Genomic DNA, 23,939 nt, shown 5'->3' on the forward strand with positions numbered 1-23,939 from the left:
TTCGCTGTACCCATTGTGGGAATGGTAAACAAACGGATCGATAAAACGCCGTTCGTGACTCAGCCATGCTGTCGCTCGGGCCCGTTTCGATACGAAGCGTAATGTTCGCCGTTCGCATGCTCCACTCGTCAGCCGTCCTCGAGGGTACGGCCAGCGTGAATGCACATCGAACGCACAAGTTTGTGTCGAACTGTGGTCGTGTATGGATCGTTGCGCTGCCGCGGATCAGATCACACGCAGTGTACAGAGCAACGAAACCGTAAACCTGGTTTCATCGCTGGTTTGAAAGGAAAAACGGTGTGTAACAAGAAGCAAAACAAAACGCGTGAGTGTCTGTGCGTGTGGAAGGAAGAAATTATAATACCGAATTGACGACGTTGTAACCGTGCTGTTTGTTCACTGTACTAATGTAATTTATGAAGCTAGTGGCAATTTTGTTTATGCGAAGGTTTTTTTGGTGATGGTGGTTTTTGTTTTTGTTTGTATGGTGAAAAGTGTTAACAGTAAATGTTTTGTATTGCCCCTTTGCAATTTATTTTTTAAAATGTGAAATGTATTAATGCAAAGAGCGTGAATCAATTTGAAGGAACAACGGCGCAAAAAACTGTTCGTCACTTAAATGAATAGTATAGCTTACCGAAGGAATGTTTGCCAAATATTAGTTTAAAAATTGATTTTCATTCAAGAAATATTCGTTGTTTTAAATTAAAACGTAAAAAATAAGCGTCAGTCCGACAAAACAGACTGAAGGTCAGCAAAAAGCACATTTTATCAGCTTGTGTATCGATGTGCCGCGAAAGTTAGACAGCTGATTCGGGTAGCTAACACGCACCAAGGTTAAAAGATTAGTTCTTTTAGTTCAAGTTTTTTCTTTTTGCTATCACAGAGTGAAATATTGGATAACGTGGCACAAGGACACTACCGATAGGATCGATCCATCGTTTGTTCAACCGTGTGTCTGTCTGTTACTCAATCCCCCAAACAACAAAGTATCGTTCAGTGACCTAATATTGGTGCTGCGAAAATAAATCTCGTTGCACCGGGCAGTGTAAACAGTTGGAAATCCCTGCAGATGCTGCAACCGCTACAGGTGCAATTGTATGCGATGCTATACAGCCACGACCGAATGCAAATAAAATAAAGCACAAAACCCCCATCGTGTTGATACGCCAGTGTACCGTTTCGTTCGCCTTATCACGTCGCAAAATGGTGCCGGAAGTTGGCGGGCCGAGTTTAGTGCCGGTGGCGGCGACTGGAACGGATAATAAGCAGCTGCAATAATTCTCAACTTCACCGGTTTTGTTTTGCACCGGTTTCCATCTTCGTGCCGATAGTGCTTTGGAGCTTATGAAAAGGGAACTCACCTTCCTTAGGACGGGGTTTTGTTATTTTATGCCATCGCCATTTCTTCCACTGCGCCATCGAGGGAGCCACAGAAGCGAAAAGGTAGGATTTGCATCCGTTTATCTGTGGTTGAAGAAGATATCTACCGTTAGAATGTTTGTAGCCGGTTATAAGGTGACCTTTATAGTACAAATAGTTTTCCTCGCCACCCGAAGATGATGATGATGATGAAAGTTTCCGAGCAAGTGCAGTCAAGTGATTAATAAAAATGATCAATAAGACACAATCAGTAGGGGCGCACTCTATGGCTGCGCTCATTTTATGACCCGAGGCTATGACCTCAGTACAAGTAATGTCTATTGATTGGTGGTGGTCAATTGTGGGGATGGCAATTGATTTACGAACGCTACCAGTGGATCATCAAATAGGTCATCGGTCGCACATGGGATAAGATTCCGATACGGACAGCTATCAAGTGATATTGTTTCATTATATAGAAGCATTTTTGATTCAAAGTTTTTTTATTTAAAAACTTCTAAAAAAAAAGATGACCAAAATGGCTGAACAAAATGACGTGGAACGGTAGCACAAAAATGGCGGAATGGTAATAAATTTCCGTGCAGTTGATATTTCTCACTGCTTCTTAAAAACATGAATTAAAAATTAATATTAAACGTGCCGTTAAAAAAATCACTCAACCCATAAAACCCATACCACAGGCAGTTTGATTTATATTTCCGGTTGTACTGCTGCAAAACTAATCCTCGCGTCTCTCAATATTGCGTCTAATAAATTAAACATCAGCATTAACTTTAGCTTGGCCGTCTGCTTTCATCCGGTGCAATTTCGGCCCAACTGTGTACGATGAAAACCGTGAGGAATAAAACATAAGTTTGCGCCCACTGCGCATAAAATGTTGTGGCAATTGAAGAAAATAAAATCTACAATAATGTGTTTAAACTTCTTCAGCGGACACTAAAATCAAGAAATAGCTTCATAGTTTGGTAAACAGAATGATATTTCACAATGTTTGATGCGTTGTTTTGTGCACTTCCTCAAACTAGTGACTAACAATATGACAGACTGTGGAACCACGCAAAAGCATAGCATTAATTTCCGGCATCTGCAAAACAGCACCTCCAACAGTCATCGTGTCATAAGCGAGATGGTAATATTACGGTTTGTTGATTGGTTGTTTTAACCTTATGAAAATCAACCATTCTTTGAGGAAACGCCACAAACACGTTTTAGGTGTGTTTCTGTTTTTGTTTTTTTGTTTTTCAGCTACCCAAAGTGTGAACGCTTCAGGGCACAAGGTCGTTTAAAGATTAAGCTTCGCATGGCAAAGCTCGTTTGAACTTTTTCGTTCGATGTATGTTTCGATTTCAAATAAGCGAAACCAGCATGAAGCTACCGGCGAGGGCCAGTGTGTGGGCACGAACGAGACACTCACATATTTGCCGATAAGTAAAACACACGCGTACATGCTGCGGTTCGGGGCACCCGATCGTACTGATCGTGCTGCACGGATCGTATGCTTTTCGCGTTTCGAGTTCACTGAACACAAAGCATCGGGACGTGACGTATCGAACGATCGCACTGACCCTCGAAGCGTTAATGACCATCACCAACGATGGATGCGCAGACCAGTGGCACACGCACATTCACGCACATTAACACGGCAAAGCTGCGAAGAGCGGGAAGTCGCTCGCAATAAATCGGAACAACCGTTTCCAACGCAAATGTTACTCTTGCTCACTGTGTTTAATTTGATCATTTTAAGATGCTAAAAATCAACCAATTACAACACACGCAGAGAAGCGTATGTTGTCCCGTAGGTGACTTGCTTGTTTGTGTTACGACTTTACACATAATAACGCTTTAATAGAGTGTTATCGATAGGCACAAGATGAAGAAATTATTTGCTTTAGTATGAATTTCAAAAATAATAAATTAACGATGGATTTACTATTTGAAGTGAAGTCTGTTCACAAGTGCAAAACTCTTGGCAAGTGAACGGTTTACATCACTGCAATAGTTAACCTGGGCCGGGAGAGTTGGTTGCCTAGTGAAAACTTTATATTGGACCCCTTCTTTATGATTAAATTGCACTACACTGCGTGTATATTGCGCAAGACTTTGCAGCTGTTTGCTAAAGTTACATCATTTAGTACATCGAACTACCCCGCAATGAAACTTTTTAAGACTGAGCTTTAGCTTTTGTATCTGTAAGTCTTCATGGTTGTTGTGCATTAATAACAACCCTTATTTTGAGAGTTCAAATCCAAGGCTGGGGATGTCCTAACATACAACTAAACAATTTCAACTGTTTTTACTCACTACATAACCTCATGAAATCTGTAACAGGATAGTCGTTTGTCGTGAAATGGGATTTAGTATTACTTTTGTCCTGTGGAAAACAAGAGCCACTATCTATAAACCATCAGGATCACTCTAAATAACAATGTCTATTTCGCTAATCGCTCTCGAATCAATTATTGGCGACTTCGAATTAAGACGAGAACAATGAGAAAACTTCAACTATTTTGTGTATTAAAATGAACCATTAAACACATGTATAATAAAGAATTTATAGCTAAATTATCGCTGAGAGTTTTGGTTGTCCCCTTCAAATGCTTCCCATTCCACACCCATCAGGATAACTTTACAAGCTTTATTCATGAAATCCAGTGCCCAGTGTCGAGGTATAAAAACTTGCCTCCCTTAACGAAGCGATTCCCATTTCCTTTTCAGTTGATGGGGGTGTGCTTAAACCAAACCAACATTATCACCACCATCCGGTCATTATCACTGGATTACGCGGCGCGTCCCCTATTGCCGAAAAAAGGAAAAGCAGAACCACGTCAACAACACACAAACACATCTAAATTTCTGCTATTTCTGTTAACTTTACTTGTGTGCTTTGTCCTTCATCTGATGGGGTGGATAGAACCGTTTAACAGTATTCCGTATTACTGTTCTGCTCTAGTTTTGTGTTTTTTGTCCTTCCTTTTCATTGGATATATGTATGTTCTCTTTACTTCTTTTGATTTTATGTTCTTTTCTTTCGTTTCATTTAAGTTTCTGATTTCCTGCTTTCCGTCTTACAGATGCGTTGCTAAGCACTTGCTAAGTTTCTTCCTAGTGGTTAGTGGGATTTTGCGTAGGCTACACGAATCGTACATTTGCAGGCAAAAAGCTTTGAAGAGACAACTTTACTAAGCGAAAAAAAGGATTTCCATCAGTTCCGTTCTACACGAAGCAAAAGAACGTCCTTTTAACGCACTGAAAATTTCCAACAGCAGCAACCGTTTGACCATTTCTTGTCGGTTACGTGTTTGCTTACGGATGCTGTTACGACGTTCGGGGCGGAAAAAAATCCCACAAAAAGAAGGCGGCAAAAGCAAAAAGATTAGATTACTTAAGCACCACGGTGCGAATTGGGCACTTTTTTTTTTGGTGCTCTCACCAAACCTCAACGAAGCGCCTCCGCCCTTTGTGGAATGGTGGTAAAAATGCTTTCGCTGAGAATGTTGGGTTTCTGCGGTCAACGACGAACAATCTGTTCCTCCGCTGTGCCAGGGAAAGAGGAATGTTTCGTTCGGCATGGTCCAGAAATGGATGGAACCGGATTTACATCCACTTGGTGTGTTGTCTCGGTGGTTCGATCCTTCTGCTGCCTCGTTTCCATCATGCGGAAAAGCGTCAGCATCATTCGGTTTAGCAAAAGATGGTATTGATTATGATAATGACGATCACGATGGGGCTGATGATGACACTTAGATTGTAGTGGCGCACCGAACCGTACAGATGGTGCGGAACTCATTATCGTTTTTATTAGATTTTATTAAGAACTTTTTTTTAGAAGGAAAATCGTACCGTCGTTGTTGAAGTATAATTGATTAATTCAGTTTTATGGATTGACCATAACATTTAGTTCCTTTTTTATAAAGAAATACTTCAACATTTTTCTGGTCTGGTCTGGTTGTTAATAGTTATAAATCAAGAATAAAGATACGGAAATGTACTTAACACGTTATCGAACATTGCAAGACAAACAAAAAATCGGAAGCACTTATCACTTCCTATAACGCCCATAATGTTTTGAGTTCCGACAACTTATCAATCCTCGTGGCTGTTGGTCGTTGCATTTCCTGAAGCCGCTTTATCGGTTTGTCATTGCCGTATGTCATCGCTGGTTGGGGACTGGTTTTTGTTTTATGTCTCCGTCTACTACCCCCCTCATAAAGAACTCTCTTTCACCCCTATTACCCCCGCTCCCCGGGACGAAATGCAGTGTGTTCAACGGCTTTCGTTCGCTTCATCACCTTCATCAAAACAGCTGAAACCTCACCAAACGGGTACGACTTAAGTCAAAGAACTCAAACGGAGTGGAGTATTGTGCCGTCGGTTCGGATCCACCATCCACTGACTCCAGCCAACCGAAGGGGGTGGTTTGCAACTGCACCCGAAGGGTTCTCTTTGTCCGCGCACCGAAAGACGAAAAGCGAGTGCACATTTGCACCCGACCGGGCCGAACCGACACGCTAAACGACACACAACGGCGTGGTACCCGTTGTTGGCGGGTAGGTTTTTGAAAACTGGTTTCCATGCACCATCTGACACAGACACAGACACTCCCGCGCACACATTGCATCGTAATTCTGCATCCAACGTCCGACGGTTTGGCAATGGACGGGCGGCGTAGAGGGTTGAGAGTTGTGTTCCGCATTTCAAAACGACATCCATTGGATGGGTTATTCTGGTCGATAAAACAGGAGAAAAAGAGGGAAAGAGATGTATAAAAACTGGACCGAGTAGAGAAAGAGTTTGGAGTTAGGACTTCGTTGCGGGGTAGTTGTCCCTTTTTTTGTGTGTGAATCTAGAACCTTGAACCTGCGAGAAATTGTGTACGAATACGCACCAATACGTGTGCGAATCCGGTAAATGAACTACAACCAGAACGAGAGATACTCCAGTGCAACGATGGAGCAGCTTCAAGCACGAAAATGCGAAACTAGACAGACGGTTCGAACACTTGGGCACATTTTTAACGAGCTTTAGTGGTTAACCGGGATCGAGAAGTGCAAAGACACTGTGGAAAGTGTTTTAAATGAATAATGAAACGGAGCAAGTGTCTACTCGCAGGGATGTACTTTTGAGTTGGGAGAAAAACAAATGACAAGATTTTAAAAGCACCTTTCTTCTCGATTAAATGACTGCACAGCGAAAGCGAATGGAGAAAATGGTGCTTTTGCTATAGGGATTGTAATAAAATAAGCAAGTACGTTAATGAGTCCCGGAAGCACAATCAACTTACCAGTTGACTCACATTTTAGCACAGAGAAACCAATGATAATGTCCTTTCTTTTTTTTTTTTTGTTCGGAGCAAAAAGATACTTTTAGAAAGAGTGTAGTCTTTTAATTAGAGTTACTTCGGGAACAATTTTTTATGCTTATGTAACATGAAAATTCTCTATTTCTTCTGCCACACTCGAGAAAATTATTGAGGATTTATTTTTAGAGAAGATAGTTATTATGTAGAATATTTTACTGTAATTATAATAACATATAAAGAAATGAACAAATTACTTTTATTTTATTTATTTATAATTCATGATTACGGCTTTGGCCGCATTTTCAGCCTCAAAATGCTGAAGTTAATAGAATGTTCACCACGCATAACAAATTATTCTTATCACGATAATTATTTAACTAGACTTTGCTGTTTATTTGTACAAATACGTACCGTTTGAAACTTTATTTGCTAGTGTAACAATGTGTAATTATTTATTTATATATTATGAAGTATGGCGGCCTTTCGCCGTACTGTCAGCCTCATAGATTTAAAGAGTTTATAATTTTTACAATGCATTTCCTCCTTATATTTTGCATTATCTCGGGCATACCCGGATCTGGATGTGCGTTTTGTACATTGTGTAATTAATGAATATTAAATTAGCTCACTTTAAATTTATTTCTGATATTGCAAAACCGTTGTGGCGTGCAATTCATAAAAATGAAACGAAATTAAATGTGCTACAGAGCGTAACAGATTTACATTAACATTTGTCGGTTTGAAAATAAAACAAACAAAAAATGAAATGATAGCAAATGTTGATATTTTCATCTTATGGTTTAAAATTTTCTATTAACGATTAAAGTAAATATTTGAAGAAACAATTATTCAGCATGTTATTTAAAAGAATTTTGCCTACTTTTAATCACAAATGGGTGATAAAATATACCAAAATTCATGTATGAGTGTTTCAAATTTAAGTTTACTACTTTAAAACAAATATTCCTACAGTTATGTTATATAAACATGTATAAGAAAACTGTTTTCAATTATAAAATATGAGTATTGTCATTCCTATTAAATTAATATTCTTTACGAATCATATAAATAAGCTCAAAAGAACTATTAGCAACACTTAATTAACATTGTCACATTGTTGGGCAGATAACTAAATTGTTCGGTATGTATGACTTTAGACCTGGGTGGAGTATGTGATAAACGGCACCGGCCCACACGGCAGGACCGGGTTCAAATCCCATCTGCTCGGACTGACTATCCTGCTACGTGAAAAAAAGTCTTGATACGACCAGGCCGTTCTAACCGAGCCCAAAAAAAACTAAATTGTTACAAAGAAATAATTTGATGAAAAAAAAAAATTAAATAAACATTTTATTTACTTTCAAATTTCCAACTAAAAAAAAATAAAAGGAAGCTAAAATTAGCCAATTGTGCGAAAAATTTTTATTAAATACATCAATTGCTTAGAATTATTACACCGATCTAATTGTTTTACAATTGCAAAGTTTTCAACCTTTCAGCTCTTTTAATGAATCGATTTTCTACTTTTGCATTCACTTAATACAATAGGAAAAAAAATGGATTTGTAGCAACTATCATTTCCTCGTTCTACAAGCTAAGAATAAGAATTGCTACAGAAGCTAGGAAGTAAAATAATTTGCTGACTAGATGTAACACAATCATCGAACCTTTTAAACCAATAATCCAATCAAATTACGGTAGAACATAAACTAATAAGCTTTACCGCTCCCTGTTAAACATTCACTATTTCCCCATTTCTGAGATTAATAATATTGTATCGATCGTGATCACAAAAGCGTCATCATCTGTGGCTATTTTTCTCCCCAACTTCCCTAACAAAACGTCGTACAGCGAAGGGTTAACTGCGCAAGAAATCGCAAGTTCCGGCAACGTCACCGACCGAACCATTTCAAGTTCTTTGCCATCGTGCGTCCTTGAGCTCGTCGAATGCCATTTGCGGTCGTCGGGCGTTCAACGTTTCCATCGAACCAGCATTCATCTTGCTCAGGTGATGGAATGAGCTTTTTTCCCCCCTGATCCAACGATGCCCTTCCCTATACCACCGAACTGCGAGCCGTGTCTTTGCCAGTGTGCGTTCTCGCAAGCTCCTGTTCGTTGCTTTTTTGTTCTTTTGTTCAATCAGAACCCTATTAACAATCGACGGGAGTGTACGGCAGACGGCTACAACAGTCGATAAACGGATAATCGGATAATCCGACCGCGGGATGGATTGGTCAATGTGCGCGAAACGCGTCTGCAATGCGTCTGGAAATTCGTTATGGCCTTCCCTCGTGGCCACGAAGGTGAACGTAACAGAGTGATCGTCCGTTCAAGGAAGCACAGGAAGATCCACGCTGGGCGATTTTACGTTAAAATTGCGAAGCGGGAGAAAAAAATCACACAACACGATTTAATTGTATTGCGTTGATGAGGGGAAGGGAACCAGGTGGTGAGGTGGGGCGAGTGAAACCATTTACGACACGCTGACCGCTCGACTGGTCGCGAGGCGTATCATACGCGCGTGCATAAATCGCTCCGTGTGTGTCTCGTGCGAACGTACACCGTCGGGAGGGTTGTGCCGAACCGCTTTGTTGCGGTTTCTCAGCCGTTTAAGACTTTCATTTTTTCCAGCCTAACAACGTGCACGGTACACCGGTGGCGATTCGTTGTGCAAATCGATCTTTGTTCGATTCTATATTTATTCGCTTTGTACCTCTATTGCGTTCTGCTAGAACATATGGTTAATAAAATGGGCGTTAATAGCAAAAAGAAAAGAACGAAGAGAAATCAAATAATGCATGTTCTCTATGTTCGCCAACCGTCATTGAGGTTAAGAAAGCATCAACAGCTTTTTATAAATAACACCATCAAAAGTCGTTTCTTTATTAGCCGAATACTGTTAATCTTTTTCATAATAAAATTAAATTTAAATATTCAACTTAACAATCGTGCTTTGGTTTACCATCCAAGCTCAATGCAATATTTGACAAAAAAAAACAAAAAATAGCCCAAGTTCCAACAATGAAAAACATGTAATATTGAACAAAAACATGCTTACATAAATATTTCTTGGTGATTTAAAAGTGGATTGATACCAATTGAGCTAAATTGTTTTTGCATTGCTCACAAATAGAAAGCAAACTTATTCAACATTAGCTAATTTTATTTTGATTTTTAATTTTTTTGTTTAGTTTTTAGAAAGTAATTTTAATATTAACTCTTTACAAAAACCAAATTCAGCGAAAAAAATCCTCCTCTTTCTTAGCTTAACGACTTTTAAAGAACATGCCGGCCATTTCTGACTTTCTAGACTAGTTTTACCTTGTAGCCGGAGAGAAGGTCCTTGCTACGGGGAGGAAAGATCGGGATGGGATTTAATATCCGATCCTGTCGTGTGGAACTGGCGCCGTTTAACACATACACCAACACGGGGCCGTCCCCTGTGCGAAAAAAATATAGTGGCCAAATAACGTAACTGTCTCATAAAGATTCGAAACTGAGAAGTACATGATAAAGTAATAGATTTTTTTTGTAAATTTTGTATAAATATTGTTAAAAAAATCTCTCTCTCTCTTGTTGGCTTTAACGACCTCTGAGGTTACGCCGTCCATTACTGGTTTACGAGACTTATTTTACCGAATAGCTGGATGGTCAGTCCTTGCAAGGGAGACGGTCCGGATGGGATTTGATACCCGGTCCTGTCGTGCGTCAAATTGTATCCAGAATTATTGAAGATTTTCTTGGGTAACGTAATATGTTCGACTTTAATGATTGATATGTGTTTCTTTTGTTTTCTTAAAGTATTTGAAATATTTGTTTTGTACAAAAAGATATAATCCTTGAACTAACATTGTTTTAAAGCTCAATGCATTAATGCAGTAATTTATCATTGATATCCATTCTAATCTAACATACATCATCTGCATTATTAATTTTGATTGAAATGAAATTCATAAATTACCGTTCGTGGAATAACAATATATTATCCGGAAAATAGTGATAATAATCAGTACACCTGTTCACACGTACACCCACTTACATCCACAATACAAGTGAATCTTTAACTCATTTCACGGTGTATAGATTTCACACCCGCCTGGGACACCTTGGAGTGATTTACTCTTCCTGCCGTCATAATTAAGCACTTTATTGCTCCCGTTGGGAAAGACGCAATACCCAAACCCGGACCCAGGCTCTCCCACCACCCTGCTGTGTGTGTCACACCGTACGGTCTTTGGCAAAGCCGCACCCAATGATGTAGTGTACCGATAATAAGTGGGTAATGAATATGATCCTAATTAAAGTTAGCTTTTCATTACAGCTCAGCACATTGTGTTCGTGTTGGATGGTAGGGTTCGATTACTGTAACCCGAGCTGAAACTTATATGCTGCTCAGCATTCCAACTCCATTCGGTGTCTGGATATATTGCAACATCACAGAACGGTTTTGGAGTTTGTGGGAGGATGTTGGATGAGGTGTACCAAAGGGTACAATATTGGGACAGATCGAGTTGCTTCCATCCATCCGGAAGGAAACGGGCGCTTTACCGGCTTGCAGAGAAGCATTCGCTGATGGATTTAATTACAGACGCTTTCGACGACGCAGACGGTCCAGAAGTGCCTAAGGAGCAATAGTAAAATTTCATCCACCGTAAAGATATGTTTGAGCGGCGTTTGGCCGCACCTTTGGCATATCAGCGAATATATGTATGGTGCATTCCGTGTGCCGCTGTTCTTGTGCAGCGAACGACTCGAGAGCGAAGAAGATAATGTGGCCTGAATGCGTCGTCTGTGGCCTCGTTATCGGTTTAAAGTTGAGTGATAAGAGGCTAGTTACATTGTTGTACCGTCACCCTGGGGGATTGTTTTTCGGTCATGCATGCATGTCGCCTGCAGGCTGATTCTCATCTCATGAAGTATGCGGTAAGCTATGTTAAAGGAAGGAAGCGTCGTGTACGAATAAGGCAACATAAATTTGCCTCGTGTAAAGAAGATTAATGTGCACTTTCTGAATAGAGGAATTTAATAGAAGTATTCGCTGCTCTCTATATACAAGGATGAAAATTAATTTTAAAGCACTAAAATCTTTCCTTGTACACAACTGAGGCTGTTTTGCAGTTTCATTCGGTTCTAAAGATTTTATGAACCAACACGAGGTTTACATTTGGCATATTTTTTTTTTTGTCTGGTAAGAAAATGATGATGGGTTAAAAACATTTTCCAACAAGTTTAAATGCTTCCAAGAATTTCCATTTCCCTTTGCTCGGGCAAAAGATAAGAACTACCACGAAACGGGAAAAATTATCACCCTCTAGCAAACACTTAAAACTCGCATTTTACTGCATTTCCCACTTACCAACGAAGAATGGTTCCACGTTCTTCAATAAAAATTAAAACAAAAGTTCGCACTAAAAGTGGAAAAGATTATATGATTCGGGAGATCCCCACACACACATATACAACGCGTGTTCTTTGCTTCAATACACATGCACACATACGGATGTGTGTCTCAGCACACACACACACCACTTTCGGGTAGCGTTTTGTGCTCAAGGTATGGCATGTGAAAACGCTTCCATTACGCTGGTTGAGCATTAGAATTAATGCTACACCGGGGCGCTCAGTGCGAGAGCATAAATAGAACGATGAAGCACAAGCCGTCCCAACGAAAGGCGACATTCGTTCGACGACTTGAGATGGCCTTGCAGGGCGATGGTCTCTGCAGCACGATGCAGCACACTCGCTGTTGTTCCGGTGTTATGTTGGCAGCAAGCAAAAGTGAAGAGCAAACATATCTTTCTAGTGTCACGGTGTCTTATCTGGGGGCCCCCATTCCCACTCTCGCTACCGCTGAAGACACCCTTTGCTAAGGTGTCCTTCGAACCGAGGATGATGTTTTGTCCTGAAGCATGAAAAAAAGGGTTTCTCCCCGTAATGTTTTTTTGCATACCGAACTGTGTTGTCCTTTTACCGGTGCTCTTTCCGGTTACTCTTTATACCGAATCCGGTTTCACAATTTTCTCGGAAAACTTATCACTCCAAAGGCAAACCGATTCAATTTCGCTACATGCCCAAAAGCATTGCCGTTGTCATGCTTTACGGACGAGATTCAACGGATTCGGGGGGAATAGAAACCGTGAAGGAGCTCGTGTGCTTTTACTTCCACACAATTCCCAATTGCAATGAAACAAATCTCGGCCGCCCTCGCCCGAGATAATCAAATCTCGAAGAAGGATAAAGTATAATTTATGATTCCCGATGGAGATACAGGCGAATACCGGGGTTTAATACATTTATCCAGATATACTTGTTTTTCTCCTATGGATGCAACATTTGTTTCCTAGGTTTTGGTCGTACGGTAGAAACCATTTTTTTATAAATAGAACGTTGTTTTAAACACGTCCCAAAGTTATTCAATTATAGTTTCGATTTCAACTTTATTAAATTATATTTACATGTTGTTATAACGAAATTTATAGCCTTAGGAACGATCGAATAAATCAGTAACAAATCAGTAAATGGGAAGAAGAATAATGTTTGCGTAAAACTAGAACACATGCAAGATATTTATTTACACTAATTTTAAATGTACAAAATCTTCAAAAATCCACATTATTCCCCATAATTCCCAAAATCTACATATTTCGAATTTCCACGTGTGTGAAATCTTGGTGCCTTTTCATTTCAAGTTGACAGTTTTAGAAAAAAGTTCCTTTTCTGCTTTACTTTTTAGGCAATTTTTAACGGCAAACATTAACATAAATCGTAAAATATTTATTTCATTGTATTAAAACACGTTTTCAATTAACTTTTAATATATTCGCCTTATTTTACTTTCAAAATTTTTATTTTGCTTGTGTAATAAACCCTTTTTTTTGGTGCTTTTAAATATTTTTATTTTATAGCAATACGGTCAGGGAGTTCATGAATAAAAAACAATATTTTTATTTGTTATTTTGTTTCTTTAACCTTTGTTTCAATGACCAAAAATACAACCTTACTTCTATAACAACCTACCCAGGTAGGTCATACAGTTTTGATTGAAATTTGCACTTTTACACGTTCAAATGCATTTTCATATAATTGTGAAAGGTATTTTGATTTCAAAATAATTGTTAAACAGTTTTTTATTAGCGTAGCGACGGCCAGGCCGTATATCTTACAGGCTATCCTTATTATCTAACATTGATACGCTACTTACAGTTGTGTGAATAAGAGACATTTCCTTCCCTCATTCTGCGGTTGCACCTTACCCTGGTGTACTCGGTAAATTGTTAAATTGTTAAATAGTTAAACAGTTTCACACTAAACATTTACCTGCTTTTTTAAAATTACGAATCATACTTTTATTCTATTAAACTTTTTTACATCTTCATTTCTTTAACCACCTACATGAGAATATTATGCATTTTACACTGGTATTTGCCCTTTTATGCGTTGCAACGTATACGTATATTCGTTTTTACCTGTTGTGTCAACTTCACATTTTCAGTAAAGTTGTATTACATTATTTATCATGATTTTATTAAAGTAAAACCTCTAAACAAAATGTATTTCTAACAAGTGTAAGTAATTGGTTTGGATTAACGACCTTGCAGGACATTTCTGGCTTAATAGACTTATTTTTATCACTTAGCTGGATAGTCAGTCCTTAGTACTAGGAGACGGCTCGGATGGGATTTAATAATCGGTCCTGTCATGTGAGACCTCCGCCAGGTTCCAGGGGTATAAATCGAATATTAAATTAGTTTGTTTTTTTGCTTATATGATAGAACACGTTTATCTAGGCATTCCTAAAAAGTCAAATCGATAGATTCTTTAATTTAGATTCAAAAATTATAACATTTTAAACAAATAAATAATGGTTAAAATGATGTTTTGTCTCACCAACAAAACCCATTTTGGGTTTGCCCCAATCATATTCTAACATTTAACTGTGTCTACATTTTATTTGTATGACTACAACTGATGTGCATAACACACTTTAACACACTTTACCGCAAATATCAAAGCTAGAAACCAATTAAACTTTACAAAGATCAATACCAATTTACTAATGCGCCATTCAGTCGCATTTCAGCCTCGATCGCAATTAGACGTGTTTTTAATTTCGGTCTCGATTCCAACGACAAGTGATTTCAAAGTGGATTGTGCGTTGACCCCATCTCAGAAGATGGGGGGAAGGGGAAGACCCAGGAGCAAGCGGCTCAGACCCGGCTCTTTGGACGCACCTAGAGTGACAAGCGACGCGTGTAGCACAAATCTAACGCAAAACTCTTTCTCGCTCTTAAGCGACTGTGGTAGTGATATCGACGAGATAAAGAATACTAACGGTCAACGACATCACCCAGTAAAAGTGACCAAAGACACGAAGAGTGAAGAGGATAGTAAAGTCCCACCTATTGTGGTAAAGAGTACATCGGTATCATATGTACACAAAAACGTAATCGCTGCAGGTGTAGTGCGTTACACAACTAAACAGTCGTTCTCGGGTACAATTATTCAAGTAACCAATACCAAAGACTTCCGTAAAGTGGTAAATCACCTAAAGGCATCGAACATCTCCTTCCACACATACCAGCTGGAGGAAGATAAATCCACAAAAATAGTTTTACATGGTTTAATCGACCTGCCGTCTGAGGAAGTGTTGGAGATCCTCAAATCAGAAAATTTGTTTCCAACGAGCGTAAAAAAACTGAACATCAAAAAAAAGAGGTACGATGACCATGCGGTGTACCTATTACACTTTCGTGCAGGCACAATCAACCTGCAGTTCTTGAAGCAAATTAGAGGACTAGCCCATTGTGTAGTGTCATGGAGCTACTTTTCAAAAAAATCAGGACCAATGCAATGCAAAAGATGTCAAGTGTACGGTCACGGTGCAAATAACTGCAACCATGAAGCTAAATGCAATAAATGTGCTGGTAGTCATCAGTCCAGTCTATGTCCCCTTACAGCAGGGACATCTTCGGAAGAAGATAGAATCCCCGAGCACAAGCTTAAGTGTGCCAACTGTGATGGTAACCACACGGCAGGGTTTTATGGTTGCCCAAAACGCCCGTCTCCCAAAAAGGAATTAAAAAGTAGAAACAAAAATCCCCCGGGTTTTAACCCGGCTCGTGGTGATTTTCCAGCACTTCCTCAACAATCAAATATAACCGGCTTCAATTACTCACCAATTTGGCCTAGAAATATAAATAAACAAAAAGATCATACTCAGCCTGATCTTTTTGATCCCTCAGAAATCGTTCCTATAGTAGGAGAGGTATTCAGCCGCTTGCAAAAATGCAAATCAAAACAAGACGTTATTACCGCTGTTTTTGAGGTAGTAATGCAGTTCTGCTTTACACGATGAACCAATCGATAGAGGATATAAGAATTGTAAACTGGAACGCAAATAGTGTTCTAAATAAAAAAATTGAAATAATGAACTTTCTTAAAGTAAACGATGTTCACATATTGGTCGTAACAGAAACTTTTTTGAAACCAGATATGAACTTTAGTATTAGTAATTATACTACACATAGGTTAGATAGAACTGCTAGTACCAAAGGGGGAGTTGCAATAATAGTAAGATCGGATATATCGCATACAATTATAAAAACGCCAAGCTTGAAAGTCATTGAAGCTGTGCAGATCATAGTTAGTACCAAGGTTGGTAGTAGTATTAAAATTACAGCAGCATACCATCCCGGCTCGAATAAAAATTTTACAGATTTTGGAACCGACATTAGCAAATTGACAAGGTATCAAGGAAGTTATATCATATGCGGTGATTTCAATGCCCATCACAGATCATGGAACTGTGTTAAATCAAACTCAGCTGGAAAGATCCTCTTTGAACAATCACAAAGAAGTACCTTCTCCATTTATAATCCATGTACGCCAACGTACTTTCCATCTGATCCAAACCGAATACCATCTACGCTTGACATCATTCTTTCCAACAACCTTCACGAAATTTCCATGCCGTTTACATTAACAGACTTAGCATCAGATCATCTACCAATAATTTTTGGAATTAAAAACCTAAAGCCTGCCAGTAATCCACCAAATAAAATTTTTAACTATCGAAAAGCCGATTGGAAGGTATTTAAAAATTACATCAATATCAATCTAAATTGCCCTTACTCACATCACAGTTTAGTACAAGATAGTGTACAAATAGATTCAATGATATCATTTCTTAATGAAACCATACGAATCGCTCATAACACGGCCGTTCCCACTGTAACTCCCGGGCAATATAACATCGTTATACCGGAGGAAATAATCAAATTAATAAAAATTCGAAACATGTACCGACGTAAGTGGCAAAGGCACCGACGATCTTGGGAACTTAAGAGTAGTTACTATTACACTAGTAACTTAATTCATGTAAAACTTCAAGAGCTACGTAACGAGAATTGGAGTAAAAATCTACTAGACATTAATTTAGATTACCAAAACAAAAATAAGCTGTGGAAATTTGTTAGAATATTAAAAAATAACAAAAAGACTATTCCTCCGTTAAAATTAGATAACAAATTAATAGTAAGCGCATCAGAAAAATGCGAAGTCCTAAAAACACAATTTGAAAACGCACATAATACAACGTACAATTCGAAAAGTCATATAGAAAAAAAGGTAATTTCTACAAATAAAACCTTTCTGAATTCTAACAACATAGAGGAAGCCAACAACTGGAACCTTGTAAAGCCAAAGGAAATAAGAAACATTATTCGTAGCTTGAAAACCAAAAAGGCAACAGGATCGGATAACATAAATAATCAAACTCTCAAAAGACTGCCAAACAAAGCTCTTGTCCATTTAAACATCATTTTCAATAGTTGCCTACAGCTCGGATACTTTCCAGAGATCTGGAAACAAGCTAAACTAGTTGCAATACCAAAAGCCGGCAAGGATTTAAAAAAACCAGAAAACTATAGACCGATTAGTTTGTTGAGCTGTGAAGGAAAGATATTCGAAAAACTAATAGCATCTCGACTCCGTTTATTTACGGATGACAACAATGTTATTCCTAACTATCAATTTGGTTTCCAACCTGCTCTATCTACTACCCATCAAATTCATAGACTGAAAAATACCATACTAAATAACAAAATAACTAGAAAATCAACAGGATTGGTACTACTGGACGGTGAAAAGGCATTTGATACTATATGGCATCAAGGAATGATATATAAACTGATATCATACAAATACCCCCCATATTTGATAAAAATTATCAAATCCTTCTTAGAAAACAGAAAAAACATTGTTCATATTGGAAAAACCAGATCTGAAACTTTTTCACCGAAAGCTGGTGTACCACAAGGTAGTATATTATCACCACTGCTCTTTAACATCTACATCTCAGATATACCAGTTATGAGAAACTGTGAGCAATATCTATACGCTGACGATTTCGCCATCACATCGTCGTCAAAGCAACCAAGAGCAATAATAAAATCCTTAAACGGCGCGTTAAAACTGTACAGTAATTATTGCAGCAAATGGAAACTGAAGGTGAATGGAAATAAGTCAGAAGCCATCTTTTTCACAAAATACACCAGTCAACGTAAACTACCACAACGTTGCTTAAATATCAATAACACTCATATCCCATGGAAAGACCGTGTAAAATACTTAGGTATAACTTTAGATAAACGCATCACTTTCAAATCACACTTGGAAATCTCGGTGGCTAAAGCATACAATACTCTGAAATATCTCTATTCAATTATGCATAGAAAATCAAAACTAGATCTTAAAAATAAAATACTTCTTTACAACGCGTGTTTTAGACCGCAACTAACCTACGCTTCACCTGTTTTGAAGAATTGTGCAAAATCAAATTTAAAAAAGTTACAGGTTTGTCAAAACAAAATACTGAAAATAATCCTTAATGTTCCTCCTTGGTACCGCACTACTGATCTGCATAGACAAACAAACTCGCACCTAATAACGAACTATATGGATAAGGTTTCACGAAAATATTATGAAAAATGCAAGCAGAGCTCAAATCCAATAATTAAACAACTGGTAGGTTAATCTAGGTAGTTTAGCATTTAGATAGGTTAGTTTCTCTTAGATGTAAGATAATTATAAGTAAAATAAGAAAAACTTTTTTTTTTCCGTGAGTTTTTTTCTGTAACTAATTTTTCTCACATTACCACTCTCAAAACAAAAAAGAAACATAATTAATGCACGGTAAATGCTAAGAAATAATCCTAAATCAACGCGGAAAGATGAGTAAGTCGAACCCATTATAAAAAAACAATTTGTACACTGTTATACAACATCAAATTATAGTAATCCAATAAAGAAGAACTTAACTAACTAACTAATGCGCCATGTTTAAATACATTACATCCATTTCGTCGATACCTTATTGCCATGTTGCTGCTACCGGCCGTACCGTACTGGTCATTTGAAAGTAATTTAAAAGCGATAACAAATACCCAACTGCGGCTACCGGCATTTTGTTCTCCGTTTGTTTTTAGAACCCTCACAATGAAAAAATGAATGGAAAACCAAATGCTATGATGATCAATAAAACAGCTATAAATAGAAGGTAATTTCGTTGCCAACAAACGTTTACTTCATTTTCGTACGGCTACAACGCTTTTGTTTAACTTACTCAGCAGTTCGTCCAAAGGACCCAACCGTCAAACCATGGCACCGATAATAAGGGAACGCTAACATGGGCTCAGTTGTTGATGAATTTCTTCCTGTGATATATGTTACCGTGCCGGCACAGGTACAGTGTGCGGAATATACTTTGTGGTCGATAACAGCTGGAATTAATTTTAACTTCAGTTCATTGACACAAGCCTTCCTTGTCGGAAGCAAAATCCTGAAATTATTGCTAAAAATCCTAGAACTTTTTATAAGTATACCTAAAGCCTTTTTCTGTCCCTAGCTTCGCATACCGAATCTTACAATCGCGTGAACTAGTTCGATCCGTAACAATGCAAATTAATGCCATTTTTACGGTATACTTAATGCTGTTTTATTTATTGTAATAGTACCCTGCCCACGATGATGACCATACAAAAGGTTAAGGCAGTGCACCCAACGTGCACTGACGCAGAACGTAGTAAAACATTCATTTACGACTGACGTCATAAGGGAGCAAGAACAACAACAGTGTGCATGTGAAACGGGTTAGGTTTTGCTGGACAAAAACTGAAAATCGTGGGGCATGAACTAGCAACCCCGCGTGCCTAATTTACATACTGGATAAAAGGACATTTACAGGACTGTTATTAACGCTTAATTTTCCAACATTTGAACTTGTGCTCGGGAGAGATAATTTCAGCACAGTTACACTAAAGGTAAGCACGGTAAACAGAAACGATGGAACGAGGTTTCAAGGTTAGGGTTGTGGGAATCATCAAGGTCAGATCTTTCTTTGTTTTCCCTTTCCCGTGGGAATAAGGTCCTTTCACAAGCACGAACGGTTAGTTACAAAACAAAACTCACCGGGCAAGGAAAATTAAAGTGCTTAACCCCGCACACATATGCGCACGAAAGGCTCTGGTTTGTTTTTGTTGCTGAAGCTCATTGCAAAACGATCCTTTATCACCATATCAAACATACACTTGGATTGGTAAGAAACGCAACAAAAAAAAAATAGGGAGAAAAAGCACTTCACAAAAACAGCTCTTCAGACAATGGCCATTACCGTGTTCCGAAAATGAACTGGACCGTACAGGGGTTTTGTTTTGGTACGATCCTTACCATACCGATAGTGGAGCAAGGATATGTTTCATGTGTTGCATAATTTATGAAGTAAGTGTGCAATATTGAACCCAGAGACGAACAGTACTAACCCCAACCGTAAACTCTCAAAGGAAAGCATCCAAAGCATAGAAAAGAGAAAATGACAATGGTGCTCCTCTACTGTCTTAGGGTCGGGGGAGGGAGGAAGTTGGTGGGGACGATGAGAAAGCAAATGGATTTCTTCGAGTTCTGAATGCTGGAACCGTAAATTGGATTACGGCAGCCCATCCCGGAACGGAAGAGTCGATTATTGTGAGCCATTTAGAAACCGGGAGCTCGCAATAAGTATGATAATTGTGGGATACGTAGAATTGCTTCCCGGTCTTTGCATATTTGATGGCGATCATTCCACACGAATGCACGATAGAGATTCGGATTATCTACGACACCTTGGTACGAGTGTGTGCGAATGCATCGCTCTTATCGTTCCATGCATAAGTAAGAGGGAACGTGGTATTTGTGTTGCTCTGCGTTGGAAAGCATGAACCGTTTTGTGTGCTGTAAATGTGGTTTTCTAATCGTTAAAGATTCAACACATGGTACGGTTTTTTGGGTAGATTCTAAAACATAAAAAAAGAGCGTCGGTGTGAATTTAACACAGATTTTCAACACTAATGAATCTTGCACAGAGCTTTTTGCAAAAGCGCGTCATAAATAATAACAAAATGCTTTCAATTACCCATCGTTAACATTAATAGCTGTAATGGAATGGGAAATGATGCTCATCTATCCGCCACCATCATCACTAGTGATAATGAATTGCACCATTCACGAGCAGCAATGAAAATATGAAAATTAGAATAACTTTAATTAGCGGTGTTGAACATTGGCGTGAAAATGTTTTCCAGTTCACTTTAAAAATCGAACAAAAAAACCTGTTTCATTGTTCGCTTTTTGCTGTTCAATAGTTGCGGTCAACTGTTCAACTTTTTTAACTAACCTTAACCCATCATCAACTCAAGGTAAGAGCACAATAGAGCCAATAATTGACAGAAATTATCTGCTTCGCACCCAAGATCCGGGGCATTTGTCTTCTTTCTTTTCCAAATATCAACACAAGAGTGGTGATAAGAGTAGTGAAAGAACTTTTATTTGTTTTTTGAGTTCTTTTCCTTCATTCAGCGAGTGTGTATTATCGTAACTATCATACACTTTCCACACGTTCACCAAGGAAACATTATCCACCCTTTCAGTACTCATCATAACGGGCGTTCCTTCGAAATGCATTCGCAATCGAAAATAAGTGCACTCTTGGTTGGTAAACCTCCAAGGTCCTCTGTACGATGGTACAAGAATAGAACAGAAATAGGAAAAGTTTTGCTTTTCAATGGAAAACCCATCTTCCAAAACATTCAGCCACTTGCCGAGCGTGATATGGCGCAACGATTGTGTGGATATATGGGAAAACTAGCACAACAGCATCTTAAGGACCTTTTTGCAAAGTAGTAAACAACATGGTGGATGGAGCAATGTGGCGCGATAAATGGAAAAGAAACAACATTACTCACAAATGAAAGATACTCCAAAAGGAAAAGCTTAGTTTCCTGCTAACATGATTGAAATGTTAAATCATGAAGAAATTGTGTACTGTGTGCTCTCGTACGAATGTTTTAATTTAAGTCTTGCTGATGATAGGTACTAATTTATTTGCTATTTTTCGAAACCGAAACATTCGCAAAACCCTCATCTACTAACAAAACTTTAAGTGGCCCGATCTTAAACTAAACTGTTCTCTTTGCTTTTTGCACACTGAACATGATCCTTTGTTATATTACTATTGGTAAACGCGCGAAGAAGATGCTCGCAATTGAGCGATATAACAAAACGACGGATAAAGAACGGAGAAGAATGTATTGCGGGGGGGGAAAAAATGAAAAATTCCACTTGCAATCCATTGCAACTCGCCGATAAACACGAACGGAGAAGGAATTTAAACCATTTCTACCCCTTGCCCTTTATGTGCGAAGCTTTTGCTGCTATTGTGCAGAAATTTATAGTTTTCATCCAAAACGCCTTGGCGATTCGAGCAAAAACAGCTGCAGCGGACGGGCTGAAATGAACGATCCAACTATGAAGGTTCAAAAGTGAACATGGTATTTGCCCCTCTCTAGATAACGGGTCCATAGTAGAACGATGTTTAAGCAAAAGTGTGTTAACTTTATCGTTCTGGTTCCTTTTGGTGCTTTTAGCTTTGCTTGTTGTGAACCGATGCGTTTGAAGTGGAAATAAGCTTTACAGTCGAAAATTGTTCCAACAAACCCGGCCCGATCATGGGAGGGTTATGATTGTAAAGGGTACAATGGGAAATTAGATTTGAATGTTTTACATTAAATGATGTAAGGGAAGTTTTTCATTCGATTTGCCGCATATTTCGTCTGGTAACATTGGATCTACACAATAGGAATATGTTGTAGGAAAGAGTTCATACAAATATGTATTTGCCTGTCCTGCAATCGCTAACAATTATTTCTGTATGTAAGATCATCTATAAATAATTCGACCCAAGTTCATCGGGTTCGACACGATAGGAACGGGTAGCAAATCCTATCCGGACCGTCTCCCGCGTAGCATGGACTGATTATCCGGCTATGACTAGAAAGCCAGAAATGGCCAGCGTGACCTTACAGGTTTTTAAACCAACAAAAAGAAGACCACCGGTCTTTAAACGATAACACCCCGGATATCAAATTCCATCAAGATCGTTTCTCCGTACGCAAGATAAACCATCTCGCTATGGGTAAAGAAAACTCAAGGAAAGCCTGAAATGGCAGGTTTAACACTTTTTGAGGTTGTAGTGCTACAAAAGCATAAGGAACGGAAATTGGAAAATGGTAAAAAGGCTTCAAGGGAATCAATTTTCTGGCATCATTCTAAAAACATTTAAAATTGTAATTATAAACCTGGCAACATCGGACCCAATTCTAGATTTTATTCGTGCTTTCTCTATTTACCCTGCCAAAAAGCTTTCAGTGATCCAGATTCCCGAAAACAACAAAAAACAAAGATCCTCAAATCAGAATACAAAAAGTTCGTAAATTTCCCAATATGTTTGTTGCATATACCAGCTCAACTTGTACAGAGTACACAAATAATATCTGTATTTGCTGCAAAATATGGAGTAAAATCATTGAACAAGTGTGTATGTAGTGTAACAGTGTGTAGGTATGCATCAAAACATGGAACACATTTGATTGGCGATTAAAGAGAAACACGAATAAAGTTAATTAAATGAAAAATTTGTTTCTTTAATCTTATATTTAATAAGCTTTCTAGAAAAATTCGTTTGCAACCTACGCCGGCAGGCCAGCACATTAGCAAATCCCACCCAAATCAAAAATATCAATATTTGTTTCAGAACTTTTATGACTTGTGAATTGTCACTATGTTTTGGTCTCAAAATGGTTTTAAATCTCCATTTGATTTCTTCCCTACAATATTCTGTGCGATGCATTTAAGTAACAGATTAGGAGTACACTTTGATGATTGCATT

At 38.4% G+C, this 23,939-nt stretch overlaps 1 protein-coding gene across 6 annotated transcripts in view; it reads left to right on the plus strand.

The window, feature by feature from the left end:
* The first annotated feature begins 156 nt into the window (after positions 1-156).
* LOC125765596 (ubiquitin-conjugating enzyme E2Q-like protein 1) overlaps positions 157-23,939 on the plus strand; it is a 38,928-nt gene continuing 15,145 nt past the window's right edge. For 2 of the 6 annotated variants that reach the window (XM_049430922.1, XM_049430923.1), the window contains exon 1: positions 157-297. The gene's annotated coding sequence lies outside the window, so the exon portion shown is untranslated. Of the gene's footprint in view, positions 1,447-23,939 lie in introns of all 6 variants that reach the window. The other 4 variants (XM_049430917.1, XM_049430920.1, XM_049430916.1 and 1 more) reach the window with 4 other exon arrangements.

This window comes from Anopheles funestus, chromosome 2RL (genome assembly GCF_943734845.2).
Source record: "Anopheles funestus chromosome 2RL, idAnoFuneDA-416_04, whole genome shotgun sequence".
In the NCBI taxonomy this organism is placed as follows: Eukaryota; Metazoa; Arthropoda; class Insecta; order Diptera; family Culicidae; genus Anopheles; species Anopheles funestus.